Source organism: Meleagris gallopavo, chromosome 4 (genome assembly GCF_000146605.3).
Source record: "Meleagris gallopavo isolate NT-WF06-2002-E0010 breed Aviagen turkey brand Nicholas breeding stock chromosome 4, Turkey_5.1, whole genome shotgun sequence".
In the NCBI taxonomy this organism is placed as follows: domain Eukaryota; kingdom Metazoa; phylum Chordata; class Aves; order Galliformes; family Phasianidae; genus Meleagris; species Meleagris gallopavo.
Window position 1 is genome coordinate 49,069,610 of NC_015014.2, and position 7,650 is coordinate 49,077,259.

Consider the following 7,650-nt stretch of genomic DNA (forward strand, 5'->3'; position numbering starts at 1 on the left):
GCTCAAACATAGTGTTCAAGCACAAATCTACCTTTCCACAACTGTATGAAATTAAAATGACCTTGAGAAAGAAAGCAATAATGGTAGCATTAAGCCTTTAAATCATTAAAGCACTCACTGAATTAACTGTTCAGCTATCCCAGAGGTGCACAGACCCATCATCTTAGCTGCCTCACCCCTGATTTCATAGGGCTCCTAAAACATTTCCTGTTCTGCACAGAGAGAGTACTATGCAACAGCAACATAAATAAAGTGCAAGGAGGAACACAGGATACTAAACAAACAATGGGAATAGGAGAACTGTTGGCATTCCTAGCAGAATGGGGTCCATAGTCAAGCTAGTATGCTTAAAGAAAACTCAAACTCATTTGGCTAAGCTGTAAGAGGGAAAAAGTACAATTAACAAAAAACTTTCTTTATTGGCTTATCAGATGTTGTTGTTTCTTCTCCTCCATCAAATCTAACTAAATCTAAAGGAAAATAAGAAACTAACATATTGTACAACTACACATAGTGCTCATTAGCTTCAGATGGTTTGCAATCATTTGCTAAGCTATCTTCACCATTAGCTGAAAGTACTAAAAGTAGTACTTACCTAGCTTACGATATTTATAAAGCATTCATTTATCAAGCTTGTGAATTTTCAACAATAATGCCTGAATATGTAAAGAAATTATCACTTTATCTGTTTTAAGTGTAATTGTTCTCCAGTCCATTTCTTATGCAAAAGTGCAATTTTAATTTCTATTTGGTAATGAAAAAATCTGCCAAGAAAAGTTGTTACTTATCACTTCATCTGCCCACATTTATTATAAATGCATAGATTAATTTTAGTTAATTACTTTTATGTGCTTTACTTCCATGCTTAAAATGCTATAATTCCTGGTGAAAAGCTTGCCAAGCTTATCAAGTTATGATAACATCATTAGATCCCTACTTTTGTAATGTTTTAATTAGACAGTCTGAATGCACAAGCTTGTGATTACATTAACATCCAAAATACTGTTTCTCTCACTAAATGTAAAAAGATCTAAACTTCGGTTTCATCTTTGGCAAAGACAAAGTGATCATTTAATATTCAAAAGCAGCTTTTAGGCCATCAGAATATATTTTATAATATCTACCAACAATGCATCTTACACTGTGTATGATGAATAATCAACGCAGAATACATTGTCTACTCATAACAAGTATGGATTGCTTGCACGCAGGTTCCATCACCAAAGACACCGAGAAAAGTTTTACTTTCCCATCAGCTTCTGTCATTTCTCCTCACTGCGTACGTGTTACACATCAGCACATCATTAATTTGGTAACTCAGACAGGCTGCTCTCTGCATTCCTTACACCAAAGGATAGTAAACCTCTCTGCACACGATTCTTGTCTTTCTGTACATTATGAATACACACACATTACCTAGCAGGTACTGTGAATATTTCATTTATTCTAGAGGAGTGTTTTAAGGTGACGCTGACAGGTGCTGTTGACTCTGAAAATGAGCGTACAGTAAGCATAAGGACGGTGTGCACTTTTATTTTTAGAATGATGAATGACACCATTTCTCCCCAAATCAACTCAAATCTATACTAGACAGATTACTTGATCATCTTCATCTTGCCTTCAGAGCCCATATCATACCAAAATATTATCAGTATTTGCCTTTTACAGCCTCAAAAGACAGGAGAGAACAGTGAGGTGGCAGAAGAAACAGAAGGAACATCAGAAAACAAACATGAGAAATTAAAAAAAATAATAACCTAAGACAGATTTGAGATTAAGCATCTCTCTCTTTTATTTTTATTTTGTTCTAATTAAGACTGCATGATAGTGTAGCATAATTTGAAAACAGTTTTTGAGAGCAGGCTGATATGAAGATGCAGAAGGCATTCTGACCACAGCACAGGAGGAAAAAATTCTTCCCCTTCTCTTTTTTATTGTTCTCTCTTTTACAAGTGGTATCTATACTGTAAGTTGGATTTAAAAATTCCAAGGAAAAAAAATTCCAAAAGAAGAGTCCTTAGAAAGTGAAACAGCCAACAGTTTGATAGGCTGCAAGACATGCATATTTGATGATAATATTGAAAAAGTTACGTGCAAATAGCTCTGCAGTCAAAAATACGGCTGTCAATAAACACTGAGCATTGTTACCAAACCACAAGTAAATTAAAACACAATGCACTTCCATTTATTCTTAAAACACTGTGAAACATACGGAAGCACGAATAGCAAGTCCGTTTTGCTACATCTAAGTCCAACTTAAGTTTAAAAATCAAAACTTCTCACAGTTGCGAAGTTGAACTATTTTTTGTTTAGTCACAGGTCTTTTAATTTTCTTTAATAATTGCTATTAATGTGATCTTCTAGAAGAAACACATACCTCAGATATTAGTTAGCAAAGTGCGTGCTGCAGAACTTTTCTTCTCAAAGGTTTGAACTCAAATTAGAACTGATAATCAAAAAGGAGAAATTGTTTTTTAAAACAAACATCTTCCAGAACACCGTAATCATAGAACAAAGAATGATGAAATAAATAATCATGGTTCTGGCCTCTTAATGCCCAGTGTTTCAGAGAGCTAATTAATTTTTCATTTTATGTTCTCCTTTCCAATGCTGTTTGTGTAATGCTTTGCCAAGCTGAGAACTGCTTTATTGATGAAGACAGAAAGCCTACAGAGCTGAAGTCTTCAACTGCAAGCCATAGGAAACATTTAAAGAAAGACTACTAGAAATGGGACTTAAAAAGAGAAATTATCCACAGCACTCTGCTAGTTACTAATGTTTAATCTAAACAGAATGAAAACCTATCCTCTCCTTCATTTCCCTGCATAAAATTGAGGATGTGTAAGAATGAGAAACAGCTTACATTTTCAAGATATTTTTCAAAGGCTTAAAAAGCTGTAGTCATGAAAAACACTTGGACAAATTATGGCTTTTTGAAACTGTAAGGGGATGACAGAACTCTGAAACAGGCTGCCCAAGAGAGAAGTGAGATCTGCTTCTCTGGAGATATTCAAAACCCATCTGCACTTTCCTGTGCAACCTACTCTAGAAATCCTGCTTTAATAGGCAGGTTGGAAAACCTGATCTTCAGAGGTCCCTTCCAATCCTTACAATTCCGTACCATCAATCTCAAAGTTAAAAAGGTATGCACCCCTTAAATAGGAAAGGGCTTAGAATACAGTTTAAAGGACGTCCAGAAATATAAATACAGTCTGTGAAGATAAAAAGCCTACCATCACTGGATGCATAATACAAGACCACATAAGATTTCACAAAATAAAAATAGAATGTTCTATTAAGTGACAATTTATCGAATTGCAACCTATTGCAAATTTCAAGGAATTTTACTGAAAATTTCTTAAAGAATTTAATGGAGAGTTAATATAGGTAGGCTGACTATTCTGACACTGTGTTAGCTAAGGCACTGCGACAAGTCTTCAGATGCATTTTTAGAAGAGAGGGAGCCATTCTTCAACCTTAATTTTCTGTTTTACAAATTCTTCTTGCACCATTACATAAAGTCTTCCATTAATTCTGAAAATCTGAGGGATACTCTTGAAAAAAACACAGATTACTATTCAAAAATTGTTCTTCAAATTGAATCCTGTTGTCAAGGAATACATCGGAATTTCAACATCAATTGCAGTTATGGCTGAAAAGGTAATGAGCTGGTAAAATAATCCTATGAACACATGGAAATTAATTCCTTTCTCAACTTTACAGTTTGTCCTCTTTAAAAATGCCAGTGTTGTCCATAAGATACAGTAACTCTTCAGCAGCCCCACTTGATAATTAAGTGTTCTACCTTGCAGTAAAACAGAAGTATTTCTCCCACAGTGAGCTACCAGGAAAATTCATACTAAACCAATATAACATCAAATACTCTCCTACTGTGGGTACTGACAGTCGTCATACCTATCAAAAGCAGTCTGACTGCCAATTACTTGCCACTATTATTACCACTAAGGCAATGCTAAACTTGGGATATGGTGCTGAAATGTCTGACAAGCTTTTTGTTCCTCAAGACTAGAGAAATAAAAATACTGAAGTGCTAGAGGCTTACAGGTACACATTTCATTTAACCTAAATACTTACCATACCAACTTAAAATGCTAACTTTTTCCAATACACTGACTGTTGAGAAATATTTGTGATACAAAAGAAAATTATAATTAATTTACATATCTTATAGCAATCTCGAGTAAAAATACTTCCAAGTGTTTAATAAGAAGCAATATAAAAAGAACAAAACAACCAACTCCCCAAAAAACTACAAAGTGACCAATACTGCTCACCGTACTCTTTGAAGGGACAAAGGATGGCAACAGACTCAAGCTGAAAGCTTTCAAAACAAAGGATGTCTTAACTTGGAAGTGTTACGGCCACGCACAGAAAACATCCAAAGAAAAATAAGATCTTTTAATAGCTCTTGCCCAGAATTCTCAGTTATTTCTTTTAGAGGTGGTGACAAAAATTGTTGAGTTGTGTACTTCTGGACTAGAATTGTCTCAGCAGACAGCTACAAAGGATATCTAGTGCTCAGCAATCATTCTGAGTTGAGTCAACTTGAAGCACGCTTCCTGTTATTCCAGTGTGTAGATTACAACAATCCTCTAAACTCTCTGCTCCTGCAAAGCCACTCAAAGTTCTCAGCTCCCCAGAACAAAATAAAGCATCTTCTGTCAAAACCAGTATATATCATGTATGTATGATGATGTATGTACATCTTAAATTGCTACTGACTTGACAGATAAAAAAATAAATAGAAAGAAAGACCACCTCTCTTCAGCATTTGTATCATGACATGAACGAATTCTGGACAATGGTGAAGTACACAGTTATTTCACAGAAACTGTTTTATCAACATTCCCAGTGCAGGAATATCTCACAAGGAAGAAAAGAGATTTTTTTTTTTAATTTTTCTACACCCTAAGCACTTTCTTACCCTCATCACTATTTCTTCAGCAGTATTTTACTTTACAAAGAGTTCAGATAAAGCCATACTGTGGCAAATACTCCTTTTTCTCCCCCCAACATTCTTTTACCCCTTTGCTTTGTGTATGTGTCAAAGCTACTCCATTTGAAAATGGCTGTGGCTTAGAAAAGTCTTAGTACTTTCCATTTAAAAAATGAAAGAAAGTAAAAAGCCAGTTAGTATTATCAACGTAACAAGATTTGACTGAGCAGTCTGCAGGCTTCTGTCATAGGCATTTTTCTAAAGCAATATTTTCTCTTACAGATTCAGTAAGAAATATTCCATCTTTTTCCATACCGGTTAGAAGATTAGAGGATGGAAGTTTCTCATGTATTTTGAAAAGATTATAATGAGCGTTATAGTATTACTGACAGTTTTCTATAAAGCATGTTTTGATAAACAGCAGACATGATAAGTGACAAAAACACACACAAACATTCCAAACATTAGCATCTGAGTCCACAAAAGCAAAGCAAAGTCAAATCCTGCTTGTGTGCATTCATTAGAAGGAAGCCCTCAGAAATATGTAGTACAAAACTTAACGAAGGTGTAACTGAGAAGGCCCAAATCCTTTGTGGATTGAATTCACATTCATTGTAGCATCATTCACTACTGGAATTGACTAAGTACAATAATTACCTACAACACCAGAATGATCTCTAGGTGTTTACAGAATCATGTAGCTCCATTTGTCTTCCTCTTTCCGAGATGAGGTAGGCAGAAAATAATCTACAGACAGAAAACAGTGAGAAGAGATCAGAACCAGGCACTGAAAAAACCTTGAGAACAGACTGCCTATTCTATTCAGTCAGAACTTTCATTTGTCCCTCAGTTCATAACCTGAAAGAAAGGAGATTGAAGTGTGCCACTGAGCAACTGTCACCTCAGATCCTTCCACAACTTACGTAAGTTACATTTACAACAAACTGTTCAAAAAAAGAGGGGGAATGAGTATGAAATCTGAATACATAAACTCTCAAGAAACATCGCATTACAAGATTATTATAATTATTTTTTTAAATAACCTTAGTACATTTTCACTACTTTGCCTAGGTGTAGCTCCAGGAAGAATCCAGCCTGCTGAGACAGCATGCATCCACTTTCTGAATCAAAGTGACCACAGTCACTTTAAGAAGAAAGAAAACAGCCCTGTATGGCACCTGCATGCATAATGTGATACCTAATATCTGACCTTCAACAGCTTGATCTTTCCTACCACCTGCAAGGACCTTCCAGCTGTGAAAACAGTAACATGAACTCACCTGGAGCCCATAACCTCATCACTCCTACATGGCTGCATCTGTTAAGGCCATGTAGCCGATTAATACAATATTTATGATCTCCAGTTGCTTTGTTGGTTATTTTGAATGAAAGTTTAACAACAATTTTGTTCCCACAGAAAAAAAGCAAGTGGTGGATAGCGAGGTTTGCAATTAATGCACTCCTCCATTTAGCTGTAATAAAAGGGAAATCTAGCTGATAAAGAAGAGGCAAATCTTCACCTTGTGTTTTGTAAAGGAAACACAGCAATTTCCTAAAAGTTGAAAAATCTCTCATTATTGGGTGATGTTTTGCCCATTTAGGTAATCTCCCTTAGCACAACTTGAAACACTGAACTACATCAATACTAATGTGGAGTATGAGAACCACTGATTCTGGTGATCTAGAATCAGAGAATTGGCACAGCTTCATCCAGTGTGTGTCACCAGTTAGCAACAGTTTGCAATTAGCTTGAACCATAACAGTTTAAGGCAAGATTTTTTTCAATCTCTGTGGATTTTTTTCTAATTTTATATTCATATTCACTGCCTTCCTAGCACAACACTTTAAAATCTACATGCCAGCTGGCTCCAGCAGCAGACCTGCCCTTCCAAAGGACATCCTCAAAGGACAGTCTGATGATGCTGAAGAGTGGCAGAGGATAGCATTACCTCAGCCGAGGGTTACTGCCATCAGTTTGGGTCTGTCCTGCATTGTGCTGCTTAGCATTGTTCAGCAAGCAGAAAACAGGAAAAACGTTAAGTTGGAAATGTGATCTCCGCTATCACAGGACTGCATCTCTGAAGTTCAAGCTTTGTTGTTCCTTTTTTTTTTTTTTGCTTTGTTTTGTTTTTGTGTTTTTAGAAAGTCTTTATCTGCGTGCATCTCCCGGAGTTCTGCTGCAAAAACACCTTCACAAGAACGGAAAGGACAGTTCCGGGAAAGATCACTGAACACATCTTGTGATCCGTTTTCCAACGTGACGCATCCCCACAACACAAAGCGTTTGTCTCCGCAAAAGCTGCCGACCTGACCGCGAGTTCAAGCTTTTTATTCCTATCCACGCTCGTAACAAGACCCGAGCGGCAGCTCTTACTGAAAATAAGACTTAGATTTCTTCGCTGTTTCTTCGGACAGCGGGAAGTTGGAGCACCAGTGGGCTGACACCCGTCCGCCCCTAACGGTGCCAGCCGGGGCACCCCGCCCGGGGCACAGCGCGCCGCGGCACCGCCGCCCTCCCTCTTTCCCTCCCTCCCCGCTCGGCCGCGGGAGCCGCCCCCGGAGCCCTCCTCCTCCGCGCTCTCTCCTCCCTCAGCCGGCAGCCCCAGCCCCCTCTCCTCGCCGTCGAGCTCTCGCCGCCCTCTCACCTCTCGCGGTCCGGAAGGGCCAGGAGAGAGAAAAGAAAGGAGGAAGAA

The 7,650-nt window shown here is 37.6% G+C and overlaps 1 protein-coding gene across 2 annotated transcripts in view; it reads right to left on the minus strand.

Annotated features, from left to right (window-relative positions):
* Nucleotides 1-7,650, minus strand: part of KLHL5 (kelch like family member 5) — a 48,736-nt gene extending 41,086 nt beyond the window's left edge. For both annotated transcript variants that reach the window (XM_010710281.3, XM_010710279.3), the window contains exons 1-2: nucleotides 7,603-7,650; nucleotides 5,615-5,704 (exon numbers count right to left, since the gene is read on the minus strand). The gene's annotated coding sequence lies outside the window, so the exon portion shown is untranslated. The remainder of the gene's footprint in view (nucleotides 1-5,614; nucleotides 5,705-7,602) is intronic.